Source organism: Lissotriton helveticus, chromosome 7 (genome assembly GCF_964261635.1).
Source record: "Lissotriton helveticus chromosome 7, aLisHel1.1, whole genome shotgun sequence".
NCBI classification, from domain to species: domain Eukaryota; kingdom Metazoa; phylum Chordata; class Amphibia; order Caudata; family Salamandridae; genus Lissotriton; species Lissotriton helveticus.
In genome coordinates this window covers 240,529,695-240,555,903 of record NC_136068.1, presented here as the reverse complement: position 1 = coordinate 240,555,903, position 26,209 = coordinate 240,529,695, and positions in this window count along the sequence as shown.

The following is a 26,209-nucleotide window of genomic DNA, read 5'->3' as shown; positions in this document are numbered from 1 at the left end:
ACTTTAACTTTTGTTTTTTCTGCGAGTTTCTCATTTTCTTTTAACGTAAAATAGTATTTTATTACAATATCCAACTGGGTCAACCTTTCACTGTGCGCAGCCTTTGGTCATACATGGTTAGAGGGAGGGCCTCATCTGTGGCCAGGCTGTGCACCAAACATCAGCAAAAAGCCAACCCCTGCTATGCGTGGCCTTCCACCCCACCCTCGCGGCCAGTCAACCCCTTGCAGTGCATAGCATAAAGGAAAGTCCCTGCACTTAATGCCCCACAGGCGTGCAAGACCTCTATAGAAGGTGAATGCCGTGTCTGGTAGGGTTTTTATTTTGGCCCTGCGTGACTCCCATGGACCAAACATGGGCTGCTGTGAGCGCTGCGGGAGTCCAGGGATTGTCATGACAGGTTGTTTTTATTTTGGCGCTGGAATGACCCTCCTAACATTGGCTAGGGTGTCAGGAAATCCCACCCCGTCCCCTTATGCCTTTTCTTATTTTTCCGGACCAGGGGAATGAGTCTCGGAGTCCTGTAAGGGCAGGTGGAACATTCTTCTCCATCATAGCTAGCCAATCACATCGGTTGGTCCCACGCGACTACTGTGGGACCAGCCCTCACATTGCATTTTTTCCCAATGTGACCCCATAGGAGTTCGGTTGAAGTACCTTTGGAGTACCACATCACTAGGAATCTTTAAATTCTGAACCTTAATTCCTCAAAAACTACTGAATGGATTTACACAAAATCATAAAAATCACACTTTCTGGATCAATAGCTTGTTTTCTGCCTGATTTGCATGTACGGCTGTGCTCAACTGCACACCTCATCCTGCCAGCAGATAGCCCATTCAGGCATACCAATCCAGTGACTGTCTGGGAGGAATTCACAAAGTCTAACTGTCAGTTACACCCAGTCATGCGACCCAAGACAGGCTGGAGGTACAAAAGGGGTAAGAGCAGGAAAAATGCCAACTTTCTAAAATCAAAAGTAAAAAATAATGGACGAAATGCTAAACAATGCCAACATTCATCCCCAGTTACAAAGATCTGGGCTTTAACCATCGTTTTTTTGCTCACCACGCCACCCCAATTTGGACCCAGCCATATGCAAATCAGTCTTGGCTCTTTTCCTCATGGGAACAGTCCAGCCCCAACTGCCAAGCCAGGTCCTCCTTGGACAAGAAACAAGCCTCCTGGGTCCTCAAGAGTTCTTGTGCTAGCTTCATTTTTAGTGTAACTTTTGTTTGGGTTATGCTGATTATACGTTTTAGAAGCAGAAGAAGTATTTGAGAAATTATGTAGTTATGCAATTTGTAAAAACTTTGTGTGCCTTCAAAAATGTGAATGTGTTGTTTTTTATTTTAGAAACTTACTGATGCATGTGCACTCTCAGTAACAAAGCAATGTATGTGTGTAGACTGCCATGTATGCAATTACATATCATGAGCGATACCTAGATTTCACTCACACATAGCTCTGAAGAAAAGCATGTATACAGGAACACAGTTAGTTTGAAACTGACAGAAGGAGATAACCAATGATTCAGAGATATAGTGACAACTGTCATGTATCTAACAGGAATGAAGGTACTTTTTCAGTCAGTCAGGCAGTAATCAGGCACATGGAACCACACAGCCACTATGTAGGCAGCCATCAAATCAGTGATTCAGTATCCATGGAGTTATTCAATTATCCAGAAACTATACTTGTACTCTTGCAATCGGGGAGGCAAACATTATATAGTCATTGAAGTATGCAGGCACTACATAAACAGTCATCTAATCACCTAGGTATTATCTATTGAGTTATGCAATTAACTAGGCTGTAACTATGCAATCATTATAACATTTGCACAGAACCTGTGCAGAGTTCCCACTTACAGCCCATGTGGTCATTGAAATAATGAGGCACATGTGTGCACTGGTGAAACAGTCAGGTTCTACTCATGCACTCATGTAATTATGTAGAGAGTGCCATTGTAGTAAACTACCACCCATCCAGTACCTATGCAGTCATTTAATTACTGAGCCAATAGTTTTGCACTAATACAATCACCCCAACAGTATGCTTATTTTTTTTCAATCTCTCAAGCTTTAACAATGGAATCATGCAGTCACTCAGACACTGGTCATGCACTCAACTAGTTAAGTAGGCACTACTGATGCACTTATTCAATTCTCTGGGCAGTACCCATGTAGTTATGTAAGCATTCCGGCACCACATGTTCGGTCAACCAAAAAGACATAAGCAGTATCCAATTGTTGAAACAGTATTCATTCACTCATCCAATAGGCTAGGTGCTATGCTTGGGTTTGAACAATCACGTATGCACTATCCATGCATTGCATAAATCACTCATATACAATGTATTCACTTTTACAATCATCCAGGTACTAGAGTTGCACTCATTGAATCAACCTACCATTATCTATGCATGTATTGAATTATTGAAGCATTAGTCACGCACTTGTTGAATCATTCAGACTCTACTCATGCAGTCATCCAAACACTGAGATACTACTGGTATACTCATGCAAACATGCAGGCACTAAGTATGCAGATATGGAATGACCCATGGAGTTATGACATAGTCAGAGAATCATCTAGGCACTAATTGTATCCTCATGGAATGACCTAGGCAGTACCTTTACATTCAATCATCCAGGGAGTATTGATGTATTCAACCATAAACCCATGTATTTACATGTTTTACTAAGGAATATATAGTCTTTAGACAATATGGGTGATATGTTTACAACAATGGTACTCTCTACATAATTACATGAGTGCATGAGTAAAGCTTGAGTGTTTTATAGTGCATGCGTATGCCTCAGTATTTCAATGCATTCATGGGTTGTAAGTGGGTGTTTAGATGGCTGCATTGGTTGTGGGCAAATGTTATAATGATTGCATAGTTACAGCCTTGCATTTTTAGTGTTAAATTAAAAAAGCATAGAAGAAGGAGAGATGCAGGAAAACAGAAACAACAAGGTGTGAGAGTAGTTGATAAGGCCGTTGCTTTGGAGAGGGAGGCTTTCATTTTGATTCTAAATAGAATGAAGACTCTTGACAAAATAGTGTTTTGCATGAGGAGACAAAACCTTAGTGAACTGAAGTAACTATTGTACAGTTTTAAGTGGACAATAAATACAGACTTCTTTTATAGAGGCTTTCGTTTATAAAGAAAGCTATATCCAGTATAACAAATTAGTTCATGCTATTGATTAAAGAGGACAATGATATTAAATGAAGAATGTTAGTCCTATAGCAAAAGAGGCGATAGTATCTAAAAATGTAGAAGAAGGTGTTGCAGAAGAGGTACGAGGAAGGCATAGTCAGGGTACTGTATACAGATGGAATTGTAGTAGTGTTCCTAGTATTAGACAGGAATCCTTTGATATATTAAGAATATTCCTATGTATCCTTTCAAGGTGAAGTTTAAAACACAAAATAGGTTGTACTACTCAACAATGAAACTTTAGGTAGGAGACTGCTTTTTGATTAGGAGAAATAAATAGAGCACCTTTGCATGGTAGTGTGGCAGACATAGAAAAGGTTTCTGGTGATGTCCACATTTCTTTGGTCCTGAGCAAGATTCTAGGGAAAATGAAGATTTGTTAAGAGGAGGAATTCCAGAACAAGGAACATATATTACAGCTGATAATTTTAAAAAAAAGACATTACAACATTTAATACAGTGTTCTGTAAAAAGTGTATGTTTGCATATGTTGTTTCTGTTCAGGTTGCAACCAGCCAATCAGAGCATGTCCATTGGCGCATGCAGTCTTAATTAATCGCGAAACCATCGAAAAATATCCGCGGCCAGAGATATATCTAGTTTTTCCAAACATTTGTGTTTGGGATCACCGTGCAGGCACAAATGTTCAACCAACCAGCATTTCCCTTGCTTTCCCGAGTAAAATGATACCTCACTTGTGTGGGCGGCCCAAGGGCTTGTGACTGGGAAGGGCCAAAAACATCAGGATTAATGGGCTAGCACAGCGAATTCAAAGCGCTAACATTTTTTAAAAAATGCGTTTTTATCCGATTTTGCTTTGGACAGCTACACAAGTGAGGTATCATTGCACTCAGGAGACCAAGGGGAACACTGAGTGATAGGCTAGTAGTGCTGTCACGGTGATTCCACACATAAATGTGTGGAAAAACAATTTTTCTTAGCTAAATTTGTGGTTTGCAGGGGATTCTGGGTAGGGAAACATTGGGGGATCCACGCACGCCATACCTCCCTGAACTCCCCAGTTTTCAGAAATGTGTGGGTTTGGTAGGTTTACTTAGATGGCCACCGAGCCCGGGCCAAAAAACCCAGGTTCCCCACTTTGCAAAACCAGGTCGGTTTGTGATAGGTAATTTTGGTGTCTCCACAATACGTTTTGAGCCCTTGCCTTTCGCAGGTGCTTGGCCCACCCACACAATTGAGGTACCATTTTTATGGGGAGACAACAGGGAATGCTGAGTGATAGGAAATTTATGTCAGTCTGGTGATCCCACAAATCTTCCACATAGAAATTTGAGATAAATGTAATTGTTTCAGCTAAATTTGAGATTTTCAGGGGATTCTGGGTCGGAAAACATTGGGGTCCACACAAGCCGCACCTCCCTCAACTTCCCCAGATGTACAGTTTTCAAAGCTGTCTGGGTGTGATTAGCTTCTTTAGAAGGCCGCCGAGTTTGGGGCCAAAAACCCTGGTGAGCCCCTTTTCAAAACCAGGTTGTTTTATGATAGGTAATTTTGATGTCTTCACTATACGGTTTGGGCCCTTCTCTGCCGCGGGCACTTGGCCATCCACACAAGTGAGGTACTATTTTTATTGGGAGACTTTGGAGAATGTGGGGTGAGTGGAAGTTTGTGGTCCCATGCACATTCCGGAACTTTCCAACACAGAAATGTGGGGAAAATTAGATTTCGTTTTTACAAAGTTTGAGGTTTGCCAGGGATTCTGGGTAACAGAACCTGGTGAGAGCCACAAAAGTCACCCCATCCTGAATTCTCCTGTGTTTCTAGTTTTCAGAAATGTATAGCTTTGCTAAATTTCCCTATGTGCCGGTGGAGCTAGGGTTAAAAATCCACATCTAGGCACTTTCCAAACAAAGGGTCAGTTTTCACTGTAAAAATGAGGTGTGTCCATGTTCTGCTTTGGTCCATTTCCTGTCACGGGCAGAAAGGCTTACCCACACAAGTGAGGTACCATTTTTATCGGGAGACTTTTGAGAATTCAGGGTGGGGGAAAGTTTGCGGATCCACAAGGATTCCAGAACTTTCCATCACAGAAATGTGAGGATTTTCTTTTTTTTTTTACAAAGTTTGAGGTTTGCAAGGGATTCTGGGTAACAGAATCTTGTGTGAGGCACACAAGTCACCCCATCCTGGATTCCCCTTGGTGTCTAGTTTATTAAAATTGCAGAGGATTGCTAGGTTTCCCTAGGTACCGGCTGCTCTAGGGCCCAAAACCCACAGATAGGCACATTGCAAAAAAGGCCAGTGTCTAGTGGCCTTCTGCCACCCTGGGGCGGGCAGATCAGACGCTATTGCCCAGATATGCCCCCAAAGGGGGAAGAAATACTGTGGCTATTTTTTTGGGGGCGGGTGGGGGCATTTGTATGCCCATTCTGGGCAGCTCCCACCCCTATGTACTAAAAAGTCAACATATTCCCTGGTGCCTAGTGGGCCCTAGGGGGGCAGATCAGGGGCTGTTGTTTCCAACTGCCTCCTGGGGGGGAAAGAAAGTCTGTGGCATTTTTGTGAGGGGGTTTGGGGGTATTGGAATGCCCATTCTGGGCAGCCCCCACCCAGCCGCGGTCGGTAGGGGAGTACCTGCCGGGGTGGTGATGTGGGGAGGGGGAGGGGCAGGGTGGTGGTTAGTAATGTATGGATAATGGAGGTTTGCAGGTAAGTAAACATTTAAATAAATAAAACGAATTTCGTTGCGCACACTGCATCCCCAAATGCAATGCAGTGCGCGCAACAAAATTTGCTTGATTTATTTAAATATTTACTTACCTGCAAACCTCCATTATCCATACATTACTAACCCCCACCCTTCCCCTCCCCACGTCACCGCCCCGGCAGGTACTCCCCTACCGACCGCGGTTGCCCCCACCCCTGACCATTGAAAAAATAATATTCCCTGGTGCCGAATGGGCTTTCAGCCCCCCTCCAGGGTGGCAGATAAGGGGCTATTGCCCGATATGCCTTCTGGGGCAGAAAGACTGTTCTCATTTTTATTGGGGTGGAGGCACTGGCATGCCCATTCTGTGCAGCCCCCAACCCTACATATAAAAAATAATAATCTCTGCTGCCTAGTGGGCATTCTGCCCTCCTGCAGGGGCAGAACAGGGGCTACTGCCCTCATCTGCATCCTGGGGGGGGGCAGAAATAGTGTGGCATTTTGTTAGGGGGGGGGCATTGACATGCTGGTTCAGGGCAGTCCCCACCCCGAACTTTGAAAAAAGAATCCCTGTTGCGCAGTGGGCTTTCTGCCCCCCCAGGGCGGCAGATAAGGGGCTTTACCCCATCAGCCTCCCAAGAGGGGGGGCAGAAAGACTGTAGCAATTTTTTGGGGTGGGGCATTGGCATGGCCATTCTAGGCCGCCCTCAACCCTACTTATTAAAAAAAAAACCTGGTGCCTAGTGGGCTCCTCCTGGCAGAAGGTATTTTGCATTGTTTGGGGGGAAGGGTGGGGGCATTGGCATGCCCATTCTGGGCAGACCCCACCCCTGGTCTATACAAACATAATTCCTGGGGTCTAGTGTGCTTTCTGCCCTCATGGGGGCAGATTGGGAGCTACTGCCCCTATATGGCCCCAAGGGGGGGGGGGTGCAGAAAGACTGCCTATAGCAGAATAAAATGGGGAATCAAAGGACTTTGCCCAAGGGGTCTCTCCCTCCTCCCTGGTGGCTGGTGGCTAGATCCCTGCTTGGGGATCACCCTCCTGGGGTCATCCCCTAGCAGGGATCCACTGGTGAAGGGTACCATTAGAAAGGGAAAATTCTCCCCTTTCCAACAGTGCCCCTCCCATGTAATTCGGTGCTCAGGGGGATGAGATAGCCCCACGAGCACCGGAAACAGTGAAACTGAATTTAAGTTTCAGTTTAAGTGCCATGCGCGTGATCGTCATTACATCGAAAATATAAAATAGACCTTAGGGGGTTGGGAAAGCTCTTTCCCATCTCCCGAGGCCCAGAAGAAAAAAAAGGAAATCCCTCTGCTGTTTACAGCAGAGGGATTTAGTGCACCTGTGCACATGACAGATTGGTTCCGTCATGAGCACAGGAACACTGGTGCTCATGACGGAACCGTTCCGTCATGAGCACCAAATGGGTTAACTTAGAGGTTTTTTACTATTAGGACAAGTAAAACTGAAAGGTACGTTTCCAACCTTTTAATGACAATGCACCCTGTCCTATGGGCTACCTTGGAGGGGACTTATGTGTAATAAAAAGGGGGTGCAAGAAATTGGGGTACTGGTAGGCCTGGACGGAGCTGGTGTAGTGCCTCTACGCATACATCCACAGAGTTTGAACGAAATTTGTGAAGCTACGCGCAGCTCCGCTCCCTCCCCGCTCCCTCCCCACTCCCAAAAGCTTTAAAAAGATGTAAAGAAGGCACTCACCTGTGTTTCTGCTGCCTCCCCTGCCTGGCCGCACTCCTTCCTGCTCCACTTGAGTCCTCGACGTCCTTCTCCATATAAATAGACTACGCTGTAAGTCTTGCGCATGCGCAAATTCCCTGGATCCTTTTTTACAAGAGATTGCTTTGTATACCAATGTTTCTGGGTACAAGTTAACCATTTCTGAAACTGATATTTTACGTCTAAATTCCTCTGATTATCCTTATTTGTTTGATAGGACTCATTTTACTTGGTGTCCCCATAAGAATAAATACCTGGGTGTATGGTTCTCCCCCTTCATACCTGATACACTAGCTCATAATTTTACTGCTTTAAAACTCCAACTTCATAAGCTATTATCTTCCTGGTCTCCGTTATTTTTATCCTGGTGGGGCAAATTAGACACCATTAAAATGATGATTGTCCCTCATGTTCTTTTTATGCTTTCAATGTTACCCTTTAAAATTCCTAATTATTATTTTTCCCAGATCACTTATATTTGTACTAAATTCCTTTGGAATAACAGACATGTTCGTATTGCTTTTTCTAAATTAATTCGACCAAAGATTGAAGGTGGTGCACGATTTCCAGACTTTAAGTTATAGCCTACCGCCTTTGTAATTCGACAATTTTATGCTATGTCTAAAGAATACTATGATTATCCTATACCAACATGGGTTGCTTTTTAACGCTCTTTATTACATGACTTTTCTTTTCAGGATGTAGTTTTCAGGTCTGATTGTACATTCATTTCCAACTGCCAGAAAGGAATACAAGACCGTGCCATAAATCAGTTTTTTTATGTCTATCATTTGGTCTCTCATAACTCCATTATACTCTTTCCTCAGTTGCAGGAAAGATATGGCCTCCCTGATTCTTGCCTTCACCAATATAACCTATTATTTCCTGTACTTCAAGCCTTTTTACTAAACAATAACTTTAGATCCAATGTTACTCCAGTTACCCCTATGACACCTTTATACAATATCACTACTGATTCCACCTCCAGAGATTCCTTTATATATAAAACTATGTATTTTCCTATTAGTACAAGGAACACATCCTCTATTGAGCTTTTGTGGGAAAATGATTTATCTCAATCACTATCTGTTCATCAATGGGATCAAACGTGGCAATTTTTTTTAGTACCTCTAAAGTTGCCAATATTAAACAAACATAATTTTTTATATACAATAGACTTGTTAGTACTCCCTCCTTCCTTCATAAAATTGACCCCTCTATTTCTCCCTTATGCTTGTCATGTCTCTCCTCTGATGGTACTTTGACTCACCTACTTTATTATTGTCCTAAAGTGAATGAATTTTGGTAAGCTATATGGTCTAAATGTTTATTGATTTTCTAATGTAATATTCCATTCTCTGTCCAAAATATCTTTTCAGGTACTTTATCTGCTGATTTTGATCATCTTTCTTCAAAAACTATTTCAGTTGACATTTTGATTGCTCTTGCATCCAAAGTTGTACTATCATGTTGGAAAGATAACTCTAAACTATCTTTCTTGGTTTGGTGGAATGGTATTTGTGATGAAAATAAAATATCTTCTGTCTCATCTTTTTCGTTATCTTAAAAAATAAATCTGATTTGGTTACCTTTTACCACTTTCCTATCCTCACACTCATTCTGCTAACACTCATGATTTTCTTCTCTTGGATCTCCTCTCTTCTCTTTCCCCTCAACTTTCTTTCCCTCTCGCTTCTTTTTTTCTTTTTGTATAAAACTTACATAATATATAAAATTATTATTGTAATTATTATTATATTCATTTTTCTTAGCACTAGATTTGTATTGCTTTTTTCTGTTATTAAGAGATTTCTTGTTTAAATTAGTTTATTAACTCTGTACTCTCTTTAACTTGTTCACAGCTGCTTTAACCATTGCATTGTTTATTATCTTTTTATTTTCAATAAAAAATATTTAACTAAAAAAAAGAATAGATACTCAGGAATGGAGGGTGGGCAGATTGACAAATGTGTACCATCTTCACATCCTATGACACTGGGAAAGTTGGCTATGTAATAAAATTGAAGCTTGGTTGTATGCAATTCCTGTTCTTTTCTTGGGAGATATATGTAGGTATTGATTCACATTAACAAAGCATCAGGGAATTCATAGAACAACAGCGTCAGTGAGCTCTGGGGACACACAGCCAGCTGCTTCAATCACTCCTTGATAGCCACCAGATTCTAATAGATACAAATTGCATAACACCTGTACATGGGTGAGGATGGACCTACTGCATGAGGTGAGCCTCTCAAACTGGGGCTTTACATTAGCAATTAGATTGAGAATTACTGCACTACTTAGCCTACACTTAGGGGCATATTCACAAGGAGCTATCACCGAATCAACGCCACTTAATCACACCCAAAGTTGTGATAAATGTACCCCACCATTCACAAGCAGGTGCTAACAGCCCACAGCACCAGTTTTCCCACGATAGCAGCTGCAAAAAACGTCGCCACAGAGGACCCCCGGAACTATCGCTAATGAGATGCAGAGTATGCGTTAACATGCCAAAAGTCGCGACAACACCACACCTCAACATTCACAACGACCAGCCAGATCGTCAATAAGAACACAAAACACGCGATAAGGTGTGTTAGCAGCGGGAAATTTACAACTGCTCTGACCTGGTATAAAGTCAGATCACAGCCTGCACCACAAAAGGGAGCCCAGCCCAGAGCCACGACTGAAGACAAACAGAAGCCATGGAGTGACTGATCATGCAGCTCGGACACCCAAGAGGGCTACAACCCCCCCCTCCGGCACACACCCCCAGACCACCACAGAGGCAGCGCAGACAAAGACAGTGGCCCCCCAGGAAATTCACCTGCCTCACAGGCACAACTCATGACAATGTCACTGTCCACCACAGGCTGAAAGGGACAACCACTCTATGCATCCTGGCCATCATCGCCCAACAGGCCAACGGCACCAACAAAGCGAACAACCTATTCCCACCCCACACCAAGCTGTTGGCCGGGCTGCACCTGTTGACAACTGGCACACCCCAACCAACACCCGCCAGAGTTGGTAGAGTCTCACAGTCAGCCACATCTAAGTCCCCCACACCTGTCATGGACATGACCATCGCCCTGGCACCCCAGGCCACGGACGGCCAATACAATGCGCGTGAACTGCTGGAGACCAAGCAAGGACCTTACCCCATAGCCGGATGAACGCACGTGTTGGGGGCAATACACTGCACACATGTCCCACCTGTGTCCCCTGCTGACACAGAACACAATCAGCGCAGCAGGAAGCACACGTCGCAGATCTATGTGCAGGCAACTTCAGAACACTGTGGGACCTACATCAATGTCATATCCAAATACACAGCCAGTGTGCATGATCTCCTCACCTTCCAAAATTCCATCAGCAACCAGCCTTCCCAGGATGGCACCCAGGGAAATGCACAGCTCCTTGGAAAGTTCCCAATTAACACCCCACTTACCTTAACTCCACAACCATGCAATCCACAAATCTGGCAATTCACATGTCACAAGTTCACAACCAACATGCACAACAACATGCCCACACACCAGACACAATTGAGCAACCTCCAATGGTAACCTTGGCAAGCGGTGATCATGACCAATCAACGTCATGGCAACTCAGCCACACATTAGATGAATGTGGGGAGAGGAGGCAAGCAGGCATGTGTGAAGGATGCAGTAGAACTGTGATTGGGAAAGTACACAATGCCAAGAGTTGCGGCAAAGTGCTGGACAGACCACAATATGCAGAACACACCCCTATCCACGACAACATACACCTCTGGTGTATGGGTGTATGGAGTGTAGTGGACAGTGTACGCAATCATGTCACCCCAGCAAGTGGGTGTCCTTGGGGAAATGTTGCCTATTACTCCCCCCGTAAGCGTGAGCAGAGTGGAATGGGCCAGCACAGGGGTGTGAATAAAAAGCACGTAGCCCTGGGCGTGGTCCTCTTCCAGAAAGTACAACGTCCCTGCCAGGGAGGCGTCTCCCACCCTGCCACAAGGCCGACGCCACCCTCGTTAGCGGAGTAGCCTGACATCCTGTGCGCCTGCCGTACCCCGGCCTGCTGGAGCACGAACCCATCAGGGCTGACCCTGCGCAGCCAGGCCACACTGATCAGCATCAGACACCGGCATGTGTCAAGGAGGACCCAACACGTGCCAGTGTAACCTCCAAGCTAGAGGGGCGCAAACCGGACAGCCGTTCAGACCACCGCTGTCCCCGACGTTGGCCCACATTACTCCTTTCTCATTTACATATTCTAGCAGCGTCCTCTGTGGCCCATTGGGTCCCATATGTGACAGCTTGTCCTGGCTAATGTATGGCAGTGACCCCAAATCCGGGACAGCGGCCACAGCACCAGATCCCCTTCGATCAGTGAGGCATAGTTCCATATGCGCATCTTTCAACACGTGCTGCCACAAACCCTGTTCAACCCCAACCAGCGACACGTGCTGCCACAAACCCTGTTCAACGCAAGCCGGTGACATGTGCTGCCATAAACCCTGTTCAACGCCAGCCGGCGACATGTGGATGAGGGACCAGGACTACCCTGCGGACCAGTAGGTCTCACATCCAGCACCTAGTCCCGATTCAGGAGTGGCAGAGTCCACACCAGTGGTCGCACAAAAAGGAGTGAGAGGAAGATGAGGTTCAGTCGGGACAAATGCCGGGTCACAGTCACGGAGGTGACCAAACACGTGGTGCCAATGAACCTGAACTATGCAGGCTGGTGGGGCCACCGATCTATGTCTACACTGCTCAAGGCCTAGTCTGCGTTCGAATAGGCCACAGATTTTTTAACTGAACATCGAGTATGCAAAGGCAGATAACACTACATTGGACGCAAGAAGAGGCGTAAGTGGATGATGCTTTGCATCTTGGCGGAGGTGTTCATATACTACCGACAACTGCCCTGATGTCACTAACTCTGTGCATTACGAGTCAATGACACGTAGCTGTGAGCCACTGCTGACCACTACCTCTGGCCTACACTGCGGTCTAGTGGGTCACAGAGTCATAATTCAGCAATGGCGGAGTTCATATCAGTGTACCAGCATCATCACAGACTGCATCCCCACTCAGTCCCGGTGCCACTAAGTCTATTCCCCGACATTCATGGACACTCGCTGGTCGAACTTTCGTGGGGTCTGAGACTGTGGACTAGGAGACAGTTTTCCTCCTCATGTAGCTGATGCCGAATTGGTGGTGGCCATGAGGCTGTTGCGTTCCACTCCTCCATTTGCTGCTTCCTAATAAAATCAAACCTTTCGGCGTCTTGCCCTGGAGTACACCTTCCACTATCCCCCAAAACATACACCTCGGACATTGATGGTGAGCCGCTCAGGTTGCATGGCTCATCTGACTACACAGCAAGTCACTCTCCCATGGCTTGGTGCCTGTGCCGGCCGCTGTGCATCCGGGGCCACTAACTCCATACTGCTCAGTTTCGGGACCTCTTCTCCGGAGACATTGAATGGCACCTAAAGCATAGGCCTTGCGGTAATCAACGCTGTTTCCATGTGGTCTTGCACTGCTCGCAGCCTATGGGCCAAAATTCGTCCCACCAGGGCACACAAACCCAAAGCGAGTCCAGGCTGGCCAGGATGTTGCATCACCGCAGGAGGAACACGCCACCACCACAGGGATCACCTCCAAGCGCCATCTGCCAGAGTCAAAACAGTGGTCCTGACAGACTTACGGAGTTGCTCAGATCTGTCGTGGATGCCATCATCGGCCTGATACACTGCTCAGCACTCCAGGTGCTAGTGACTCAGTGCGCCGCAGGCCTTTGTCCGCTGCTGATTGTGTTTTGTGATGTGGAACGGTTGCGCAGGTATGTCACCTCAAACAGTGTGGGGGTCCTGAGACAGTGATCGTGAAGATGATGCTGGTCTCACACACCCCACTGCATCTGCATCATGAATGTATCAAAGGGACACAATCCAAGACTTTTTCTTCACATGAGCTCGCTCATCTCCACTGTTTGCATGCTGGCTGTCCTCTGGACTTTCTCCGGCTCACTCCATGTTGCTCAGCAGTTGACTCTGTATTGCATGTGTTTTCTGTTTCCGTTTCACTGGTGTCCAATGTTCAAGTGGTTGGCAGCACCACACATTCTGTGCAGAATGGCTTACACTCACCCCACACACATCCAGCACAGGCATTCCTGTACATGTGACCCTGCCAATAAAGGGGTCAGGCGCATGTGCTCGTAGCCAGTTCAACATGATATCTGCGTTTGTCCCTGTGGTCTTGTAGTATGGATGTGGGCCCTGGGCCCTATGGCATTACATTGTGCTGTGTACATCGGATGCAGGCATGTCACTGCAGGCAGTGGCTTGCAGCTTGGACATGTAGCTTTGTCATCACCCACTCAATTCGTAAGGGAAGTGGCCAGGGCCATTGTATGCACAGCCAACATGGGTGTGTGACTGCTATTTGCATGCCCCTGGGCGTGGTTCTGTGCTGTGCGGCGCCAGTTGTGTCCTCTGTTCTGCATTGTCAGCTATGTGCATTGTTCCACGTTGTTGTCAATGTTGGTGTGCTGTTCGTGCTATGTGTGTGTGCTGCGGTGTGCCAAGGGGATCTTGGACATGGTCCTAGGTGTCTATGGGTGTGCAGTGTGCTACGCCTCATTGTGCATGTATACCATTGTGCCCATCTCCCCCCGTCCACCGAGTCCCTGTTCATGGCACTCCCTGTTGATGTTGTGTCAGGTCCTCTCGAGCTGTGTCCGTACTCCCTACTCCTTGCACCATATCCCCACGGATGACTGTGGCCTGGGTTTCCTCCAACTCCTCCGGGGGTGCTGAACTGCCACCTCCTGTGTCCGTTGTCTCCTTCCTGTTGGCAGCTCGTTGGTGCCTAGTTTAGGTAGTCATGTCATGCCTGCGCCTATTGGCCTCCTGGGTGGGCCTCCTCTGCACTCTGACTGTCACTTCTATGATGCTGGTCTTGTTTTCCTGCGGTCTGCACCCCGTCTTCCTCTCCCTCTTCTCCTTGGCCTTCCGCTGAACCCTGTTGTTCCTTGCTGGTAGACTGTAGGGCTTGTGGGGTTCGAGTTAGCCTCTGCGCTGGGTCAGGGTGCATCCATCTTGCTACGTGCTTTGGCTTGTTTCTGGTATATATTGTCTCGCCAGTTGTGTGTGATTTGCAGGCCTGTGGCTGCTTTTCGCGACTTTTTGTACCACTTATGGCCTCATCGCATGTTTTTTTGCGTTTGCATATCGCATTTTAGCGGCGTGGCGTTGATTTTCACGTGGACATTTGCAGCGTTATCTGTAGTCTATTGCATGCTACAGCCTTGTTGTGAATTCCACATTGACACGGGGTTCATTTCTCATGATGGGCTGCGATGTTGAAAGTTGGATTACGCTACTCTTGTGGTAGTTATCACACCTTCTTGTGAATATACCCCTTAGTGTATATCTCTTCCTCTGTTTGTTGAAAAAGTGTGACTCTCAGTCTGAAGATCCTCTCTTCTCCTCTCTGCCTTCTGTGTAAACCAGCCAAAATCCTCATTCTCCTTGCCATAACATACCGAGGTGTCATTTCAGAAAAATCTAATGCATTCTGTGGCACTATGTAGTTTGCACATGATTAACACTTGGGTCAAGGTAGTGGCAAATTGCATGTACTATTTGCTATTTGTGCGACTATTTACTATTTGCAATTGTAATTAACATTCAAATAGCAATTCACAAATAGCAATCTCTTATTTGCCATTCCTTATTTGGAGTGGGTAAATTACCAAATTGGTAAACATTTGTTACACTAAATTTATGGCTGCAGATGCATTTGATACATATTATTTTTATAGTTTTGTAACCCTGTATTCAGTTTGCAACTGAATACCAATTTTCAAAGGTTTTGTACATATGGCCCTTAGTTCCTCAAGGTTCTCAACGCAGATAGAAATCCACAGGACTTTCTGTCATTGATTAATTTGTGCTCAGTTATTTTCTGCAAGTTATGGTAGGAAATGCAGTGCTACACCAGTGCATAAATACAGTACTCTCTAAGGACTCTTACTAAAGCATTAAGCAGTAGGGTCTGCTTTAACCCCTCGGCTGCGGCGCCGATTTTGCGGAAGTACGGGGCCACGTCGGCCATCGGCCGACGGCAGCACCAGCGAGGTAGTGCAGCCGTCGGCCAATGGCCGACGGCAGCATGGAAGGGCTTAAAGCATTGTGGCTGACTTAAAAATGCTTTATTTTCAATTATTGGCATATTGACAGCTGCTGTCTATGTGCCTGGAGCTGAAAATAAAGCGTTTTGATTCCAAACTGCACTGCCCTAAAGCAGCACTGTGTTGTTTTGTCTGTATACTTTTGTGTCGTTTTTGCATGAGCATATTTTAATTCTTGTTGAGTGTTTTGTGTTATTACTTTGAATGACTGTGTGACTGTCCTTGTGTTTTTATGCCGTACTGTGCTTTGTTGTGGTGTTTTTGAGTGAGACTGGGCCCCCTCCTGTTTTTATTGTGATTGCTGTGTTATGATATTATCCTGTTGTATGACTGTGCTGACATATTGTTCTATTATGTTATGTACTTTCTTTAAAGAGTTCACCAATTACAGGAACATTTTCAGCCAAAGGCACCATATTGCTTAAATGTACAGTCAAAAAACAAATACATACCACAACCAAGGGTGAATAATAATCTATTATTCCCTCTTGGTATAATTAAAAAAAATTGCCACGCTGCAACAGCCTGAGGCAGCCGTGTCTAATATCTGACGGCTGGCAAATGTGAATGAAGGCACCTGCACAAGCTATCATAAAGACTTTTGAAAGCTGATGAAATCCCTGCCCTTGCCTCAGAGCCTTAGCATGCTTCAGTGCCTGCTCCATTTGTGACATGCTAAAGTGTCACAGCCAGAGGTAGTCATGGGAGCTGCAGACATAAGCCTGTGCCTACACAACAATCAAGCAATCACTCCACACTTTCCTAACTACTCACAGGTTTGGGAAAGAGTGGGGTGAATGAGTGAGTCTGAAACCTGGAATCTTTGACTGCACAGGTTTGAGATTTCAGTTTCATACTCCAGCGCTGACAGCAGAAAGAAGTAGTTGGAGTCCAAACGGGACCTGCGCAAGCAGGAAGGTAAGTAAAATACGCTTTCAAATGTTGTTTGTGTGGGTGAGAGTGCATCCATGAGAGAGCATCTATCCATGTGCATGTGACCATATCTGAGAAGCAGTGAGTCAGAGTGAGTAAGAATGGGTTACTGCAAGAGTGAGTACAATTGAGAATGAATGAGAAAGAGAGAGTGACACTGAGTGTAACTGAGTGTAACTGTGTGATACTGAATGAATCAGAGTGAGGCTGAGTGAATGAGTGTCTGTCAGAGTCATAGTAAGTCTGAGGTTGGGTGGGCAGATTTACAATGAAAGTGACTTACTGCATTCCATAAGCAATTTGGCTGCACCACTCTGAGTCACTTTCAAAAGACAGGGATGCAACATATTTAAAACAAAACGTTGCATCTCTGTGCTTCCCCCTGCGCTGGCCCACAAACTGTAGCCATGTGCCGGTGCAGGCACCCTTGCACCATGGTGCAAGGATGCCTGCATCTTGGGGAGATTGTTTTTGTGCAGGAAGGGGCACCTTCCTGCACTAAAACAATCACTACAGGCATTTTCCTCTTTCAATGCGTGCTGTAGAATGCAGCACGCATTGTAAGAGGAAAAAACTAGGAGAAATGAAAACATTTCTCCTCGTAGCACCGTAGCATTCAGACACATTGCCAGATTTACGATTCCTCGTAAACCTGGAAATGTGTCTCGTTCCATGGGTGTTGCTTGGGAACACCCACAGCAACACCCTTGGAACACCCCTTTCACGCAAAGTGCTGCATGTAAAAGGGCTGTATTTCCAAGGACAGGAAAAGCCATGCAGGGTGGCTTTTCCTGTCCTCGCAAATATGGAGCAGTAAGATACTCCACCAGTACATCACAAAAAGTGACGTACTGGTGGCGCAGGGGGTTTGTAAATCTGCCCCTGAGTTGGAAAGAGTGACTCAGAGTGAGAATCAGTGAGACTGATGGAGTCAGAGTGAGTGAGAATGAGTGGGCTGTGTGAGAATGAGTGAGACTAGGTGAGTCAGAGTGAGATTGAGTGGTCAAAATGGTGTGAGACTGAGTGAAAATTAATGAGACTAGGTGAGATTGACGGAAAATGACTGACACTAAGTGACTGACTGATTCTGGGTAAAACTGAATGAGTAAGAGTGAGATAGAGTTAGACCGATTGCAAATGAATGAGACTAAGCAAGTTAGAGTGAGACTGAATTAGTCAGAATTAGTGGGACTGAGTGAGAATGAATGAGTCAGAGTGAGGTTGACTGAATGGAATGAGTGTGACTGATCAAATCAGTGAGAACGAGTGAGTCAGGGGAAGACGAAAGCAAGAATGAGCAAGACTGAATGAGAATGAGTGAGTCAGAGTGGAACGAAGTGAGAAAAAGTGAGTTACAATAAGCTTGAGTTTATCAGAATGAGTGAAAACTAGTGGGGCTGAGTGAGACTAAGTAAGAATGTGTGAGACTGAGTAGATCAGAGTGAGAATGAGTGAAACTGTGAGTCAATGAGACCGAGTGAGAGTTAGTGAGTTGTAGTAAGTAAAAATTAGTGCAAGTGCAAATAGAGTAAGTGAATGAGACTAAGTGAGAATGAGTCATAGAGCAAGACTGAGTGCAAGCAAGTGTGAGTGAACCCTCCAAATCCTCCGCTCATCTGGATTCAAACCAAGGATTACACTCACCACTTTTAAAGGACACAAGCCACCACTGCTACTGCCATCGGTGTTAAAATATCATCACTATACCTCTACTAAATTATAAGATGGCAACCATTTTAAATTGCATCATGGACCATGCCTAATAAAGGTGCTTCCCATGCTCAATGTGTGCGACATTAAGGGCCATATGTATCAAAAAGTCATTTTGCGATTCTCAAATAGCGATTTTTTGCGAATCGCTATTTGAGAATCGCAAATTGCTATGTATGTAGGATTTGCAATACATTTTGCGAATCCTACATATTCCTTAATTGCGAAACGCAAATTGCGAATCACAATTAAGGAATACCTCTCCATTCATTCATATGGGCCTAGAGGCCCATAGGAATGAAAGGGAAGACATTCTCAATTTGCAATTAGCGAATCGCAAATTGAGAATGCAATTTCAAGGGTGCCGTGGTGTCAAAAGGACACCCTGTTGCACCCCTGAAATAAGCATGGGTGCACATACCTGCTCTAAGGGTATGTGTAGGCTGTGGGGTTTTAGGTTTAAACCTATAATAACTGATAAAACCCCACTGAAAGAAAAATAGCCCTCACCGGTGAAAACATATAAACACTGAAAAAACACCTGGACAACCACAATCTAAATGCCATTCAAAGAAAGTGAGAGAGTCATTTTTTTCTTCCTGAAGGGGTCAATACAATGTAACTCTGTTATACAAGTAGCAGTAAGAAAGACTGGCTAACATTAATCTGCTTGAGTTTTGTTCTTTAGGGATGCCCCTAAAATATTGTTTCTTCGTCCTTTTACTTTTTCAGTTTTGTGGCCTTTGGTATAAAGATGCAGGTTTTAGTTTCATGTTTTAGGTCTAGTTTAATTATTTTAAAAACTAAAGAGAATCAGGAAATATCAAACTCATATTTGATATTTTGGCTGCATTTGATTCTTTCACCGATAGGTAAAATGGCTGGTTTCATAAAAATCTTTCTTAATATGTGTCATCACATTTACTCACAGAGAAGGGGTAAAAACCCTTACTACATCAGACCATAGTTTCTAGTGGGTCAGTATTGATAGGGGAATTGCCAACACATCAGGCTTTAAACATACAATGCAAGGTATAGTGACAAGTATATATGTCACCAAGAATCTGGGATAGTGGTGAAAACATGACACCAGACTTTTGGAAAACACGGAACACAGGGTCACTTGTAATGCTCTGCAATAAAGGTTATTTCCTAGTTCAACAAAGATTGGAGTGATATTGTTTGTATTTGAAGTGATTCAGCTACGTATATACCAACTCCTCTATGTTTGGCAAAGGGTTCTTGTCAACTATCACCTCTTTATTTAAAGCACGAAGGTCAACACAAAGTAAAGTCCACATTTGTAAAGCGCACAATCACCCGTAAGGGTCTCTAGGCGCTGGGGGCCGTCGGGAAGATTAAGCGAGCTATTGCCCAGAGTCACATGGTGCTGGGCTAACCTGCCGCCGGAGCCGGGGATCGAACCGTGGTCCCCAGATTCCAGCGTCAGTCGCCCTGGCCGCGGCGCCACACCTCTTCCACACAGCCGAATCTCATTATTAGGCTTTCTCGCGACCACAATTGGTACGAGCCACTCAGTTGCTTCTACTGGTTGTATAACCCCAGTCGCCAACAACTTCTCAATTTCTTTACCCACGGCATCCTTTACACAAATTGGAATGCGTCTTACTTTAGCAGCAACAGGCACCGCACCCAACTTCAGTTTGATGTTGTGATTGTACCCCTTCATACATCCTAGTTTTTCACTGAACAACTCTTTAAAGTTCTTTATGAACTTATTCTCCTCATTGTCTACAGCCTGTACTTAAATAACAGGATGAGCATTTGGATTGAGGCTCACACCCAACCTTGCCTGATGAGACCAACTCAACAAGTTGTCTCCCCTGTTTACCACATAAACTTTTGCTTCTGTGTACCTCCCCTTATATTCAATGCAGTCAAAAAAGTAACCCATTATTTTTATGGGATGTTCTTGATAACCTGTTGGTCTTATATCTGGTTTACACAAAGTCTTTTTCATTCCAAACACATTTTCAAACACCTCGTTTGAAATAAAAGTAACATGTGAGCATGAATCAAATTTCATCAACACACTTGCTTCCCCAATTGATACCCGAGCTGAAGTGATTCCCTGTAGTAGATCCTTGCCACTTGTTAGATGGTATGCTGAAAGCATCTTTACAATCTTAAGAGTTAATGAGGGGTGCTATTGACTTTTTAGTCCATTCTGGTGCACTGGATCTTTACAATCTTAAGAGTTAATGAGGGGTGCTATTGACTTTTTAGTCCATTCTGGTGCACTGATTTCTAATGCACAGGAACTAAAACACAAATATTTATCATTTCGTGCTTTATGTGGCATCAAAGAAAGAGTCATCCCAACTGTGTCCCTTAGCTGATGGTTCTCAGCCCAATGGGCTAAGAATGCTGAGAGGGCCTTTTCACAGAAGTTTACATGGGAAGGAAAGAGCGAGCGCACATGACCCAAAGACTCACTGAAGAAGTATTGTATGGTGTACTACAATAAGATTAATTTGCAAAAATCTATTTGGCCTCATATACACTATAAGTACACTGTTTATATACCATGTTCTTCAGTGCAGAAAGCAAGCAATAATAAAAGCAAAACGTTCCATAAACACCGGAAAAACACTTTTTCTGTTGTTTTTAGTGGCGCGAAAATGTGTAACCACTAATAACAACTGTTTTTTAAGATATTGAAAACACTGAAAAAAAACCACCAGAATTTACCAAAAATAGAAACTGAAAACAGGAAAGCCTAGGTATGTGCTTCACATTGCACTTTGAAAAATGCAAAAAAGTGAATTTCTCAAAGAAATCGCAAATTACCACCAACTTGAAGTTGGTGGTATTTGTGATTCCTAAACGCCAAATTGCACTTTTTTGGTGCTTCTTACATTGCATTTAAGGAATCGCAAATTTGCGATTCCTTAAATGCAATCGCAAAATAAGGAATCGCAAATTTTGCGATTCCTTATTTTGCACGCAGATTTGCCTTAATACATACCATTTGGCAAAATTGCATTCGCAAACACCGAAATTCTGTGAATTTCGGCGTTTGCGAATGCAATTTTGCTTGATACATATGGCCCTAAGTCACACCCAACGCATTGAAAAAAACATTAGCTGTATTTTTCTTTAATTTCATGATGATTATTCCGAATTTCTTCATACTTGAATTTTCCTTTTAATCTAAACATGTGTCTACAGAGTCCATATTTCTCTGGTGATGTTACGTTATTCAATGTGAAACATAGACAGTAGCACTTTGATTTGAATTTGATTAGAATTAATTGCAGAAACGCAAGATATTCAGTATTTATGTCAGGCATATTTAGGTTCACCGAAGCACTTACTCGCGCACTGCAAAGGCTGTTTTCACTGGAAAGTTATGATATTTGTAACCAAAATGAAACAAGCTGGAAAAAATCTTTTTATTTTGTAATCATTTGCTATAAAGAGGTTTCGCGACGTTTAATATTTTCAAGCAAGGGTAGATTCTCATCAAAAGCTGATCAACAACGAGAACATTTCATAATCATTCAGGGCTTTTCAAGAAAAGCTCAGCATTTACTCAAAATCTGGAACTAACCAAAGAAAAATAAATATTTTAAAAAAAAGATGGGGGCAGATTTATGATAACTGGCGCATCCTCAGGGATGCGCCAGTTATTTTGCGCCGCTGCTCCGCCACCCATGGTGCGCCGCATTTACAATGCAGCGCACCATGGGGCAAAAACGGCACAGATGCGTGACGCATCTGTGCCGTACAGGTGGCGCAATGCTGGAGTTGCGTCGCAAGCGCGACGCAGCTCCAGCAAGGCTCGGGGGTGCCCCATCTTTACAATGCTGCGTCAAGACCTACGCCTGCTTCAAGCAGGCGCAGGGTTTTGACGCAGCATTGGCCTGAAAGTGACTGAGTGAAATCTTATAGATTTCACTCAGCCACTTTTGCGAGGCGCACCTGCCCCGGAACGCCCACAAGTGGCGCAGGGTTTACAACGTGACGCATCTGCCTAGATGCGTCACGTTGTAAATGGGTCATAGGGATGCGCCACGTTTACGCCGCAGTTTCGTGACGCAAACGTGGCGCATTCCCAACATAAATCTGCCCCTCAATTTAGAAGCTCCTTTGCGATAACTCTGCAAGTTAGGTATTCGGCTTTGTCTGTGTCTGTACAAGTTCAAGGTTCACCACTACCATTTCCTCTGGTCTGGAGGTCCCGAGTTTGAATCTCAGCAGGTGAGGCTGAGTCTTCCACCTTCCAACAATTATGCATTTACAAACGGAGGTTGTCTATCTATCGGCTTAAATATACAGCACTTGCTACACATTACCATCCCAGAAACCCAGAAATCATCATAGAGCAACAGCTCAGTATTGGCATATCTTCCCAGTAACATGGCAGCAATTGTTCAGCACTGAACAGGATTCAATAAATAAAACAAAAAATAAAAGCAGAAGCAAACAGCTCCCATCCAAAACTGCGTTAAAAAGGTTTATGACACAAATACCAAGTGATTGAATGTTTGAAAGAATGATAGGCAGAAGAGAGTTTGTCAGGAAGTGCGTTAATGATTTGGGAAGGGGGTACTCTCACAAACTTAACAAATATCTTGGTGAAGTCTCATATAGTTCTCAGTAAACATCAGCTCAACCCTTGATAGCTGTGGCATAGGATGTAGGGAGAAAAACGAGGAGAACTAAAGATGTTTCTCCGTGTTACGCCTCGCCTGGAGAGACATAGCATTTAGACACATTCCGAGGTCTACCACTCTTGGTTAATTTGGCAACACGCCGAACTATGAGTGGATGCGTGGGAACACCCACGCTCCCCCCATGGACCAACTCCCTGCCGCAGAGTAATACAAGGCAGTGATTTTCACTACCTTGCGTTACTCTGGATTTTTTAAGACATGGAGTGCCACACAAGGTGCCCTGCATAGTTTCAAAATTTCACTGAGGTTTTACGTCACCCTTGCGCTACTTTGCATAGTGCAAGAGCGACGCAAAACTTTCAAATATATGGGCCAGAATGTCTAGAATGGCCATAGGAATGAATATAAGTAGATATTTCCTGCTCAAATTGTCATCTCTACAACAAAAGCAGAATTGCTAAGGCTGTCATTTGCTCTGCCAACTCTATCTGCCCCACCATCACCACCCCTAAGGTGGCTAAACCTTGCTAGGTGGACAATTGCTGACAATACTGCTACCTTCTTTGGCCTCTGGTCAAGCGCTGTCCTCTTCCTGGAAGGCTTTCAATCCAAACCAAAATATTTATTCTGCCTTTGGAGTGGTCTACAAAAGAGACAGATAAAGGAGCTTATTTACATGCTCATTGGGCCACCGGTACTTCACTTTTATTGATGCACTGGCAGCGCAATGGTCTTCTCCATATGTACACGGCTATGTAAAGTCACCCTGCGTGTCTATACATGGCCTTGTAAATATGATTCCCTTTCACGCATAACTTTGCATGAAACGGGCATTCCATGGGTGTTACTGTGAGTGTTGCCACACCACATCCATGGAATGTGACACATTCCCAGGTTTACAACATTTTGTAAACCTGGAAATGCGTCAGACTCCTACACCTCAACAGCGCAACGAGGAGAAATCTCCTAATTTTTCCTCTTTCTATGCCTGCGGCAGGAAAATGCCTTTAATGAATATTTTTAAACAACCATCCTCTCAGCGCAGACACCCTTGCAAAATTATGCAAGGGTGTCTGTGCTGGTGCACGGCTGCTGTCTGTGCACTGGTGCAGGGGAGGATAGGAATGCGCCATATTTTGTAGATACTGCACATTCCTGCCCTTTAATTTTAATGCACAGTAGCACAGCAGGAAAGCCTACTGGGCTACCGTGCATCAAAATATTGTAAATTACTCCATAGTGTCTGGAGGAAGAGTAGGAGAGAGGTTGTAGTCAGTGCCAGCAGGGAAGTGTGCTGCAGCCTTTTCTTCAGAGATTGGCTGAGCACAAACTTGTCAGAGAAGACACCCTTAATTTATAAGCAAATGCATGCTTCTGCCGACAGGTGTAGCTTAATGTGCTAATGCTTGCAAACAATGGCATGTACAAATGCTGTTAAGCTGTTTCAGTGAGTTCGCACATTAAAGTCTGAAGTCTTGGCTTTCCTGGTGATAGTTTAAAGTAGGTATTTATTAAGCATATCTGAAAAAGGCTGTCTTTGAAGCTTTTTTTCTCAAGCAGTGTTTTCAAACAACAATTGACTGGCAGAAGATGAGACATTAAAATTGCGCAAGCACCATGTCATCCTAGTGCGATATACCACTTGGATAACCCCAAATTATACAAATGACAAGCTTATGAACAATATAAAAGAAACAACAACAGTTTTCTTTTGTGAATATTTGTGAATGTGTGTATGCTATTCAAACTTTTTTGGGTATTTAGAGAAAGATGTTATGTGTGATATCCGCGTCCCAAATATCATTTGCTTCTGTGCTGAATACATTTCAGTTTTTTTCTTAAATAACTTGGTGCCAGATGACCAGAAGCACCTAAAGGAGCTCAGTAGCATGAGAAACTGAAGGAGACAGGTAGGTAAAATATTCAATATTAGGAACAGTCCAGCCCAAACTGCACAGCCAGGTTCTTCCTGAACCAGATCACAAGCAGTTCAAGACCGTTTTTACCCTGATTCGGGCTTGTGAGTCGGCATAGCATGGTGGACAAAAGAACAGTGGGTTTGAATGCTACCGTGAGCAATTGCCAGTAGTTAGACTTTTTGCAGGTATTGCTCCCATCACTTTTTGTGTGTTTCACATAAAAACACATCCATCATGTATCATTACAATGTCACTTGACGATAAGTTTAAAAATTAAGGTGCACACAATGTTTCTTCAGGTTTTGAGGGGAAACAGGAAGTGAGATGTTCTGTGACATGAGAAATGCAATAGGTACATTAGATGAGCATTGGTGCAAAGTAGGCGTTGTGTGGAATGAGAATTTGAAGTGCTGACTTGTTATGTGGTCAGTTTATTTGGAACCACAAAATGTGTTCTAAAACCCTGCAATGAAAGGCTGGAAAGAAGCAATCAGATGCATCTTCACCGCTCCAAACAGAGTTCCGGTTGGGACACAGCCAAGAGGCAAGATGCTTTTCTCACTTGCTGCAGGTTGGTGCTTATCTACAGCGTCACTATTTAAATTAGGTGAATATGCTGTCTGCACACGCCCGATTTAAGTTTCATTATTTAACAATCTTATGACTTCATCAGGGAATGGATAAGTTCCTTGTGCTTTGTCATACCTCTAAAATTGTCCATAGCACTGACTCTTGCTAATGATAGAAATTCTCCTCACAAAATGGTGGTTTATCCCTCACACTTCCACAAGTCATGTCTGGGTGCAATGCGTTGGGTTGAGTAGGGGTTTAAGATGACTAAATGGGAAAAAGCACAATTATGTCAGAGCATGTTGTAGATGTGTGCTGTCCTTGTCTTGGGAATCTATCCCAGGTGCAGATGGATTACATGATAGAGCTGTCATATGTTTTACCATGTGCCCAGAGTTGAAGCTGATGTATTGAAGTGCAGGTATGTCATCACATGTTTCTTGGGTGGCAGAACCCAGGACAAGGGGGTAGGTATTAGTCCAAGTAATATCCAGGCTGAAAGTATGGAACTCAGATGTGTGTCTGTGCTCTAAGCCCTAGATTTTGAATTGAATCAGCTAGATATTATCATCATCATCATCCAAAGCATGGGCAGCTGTCCCTCAC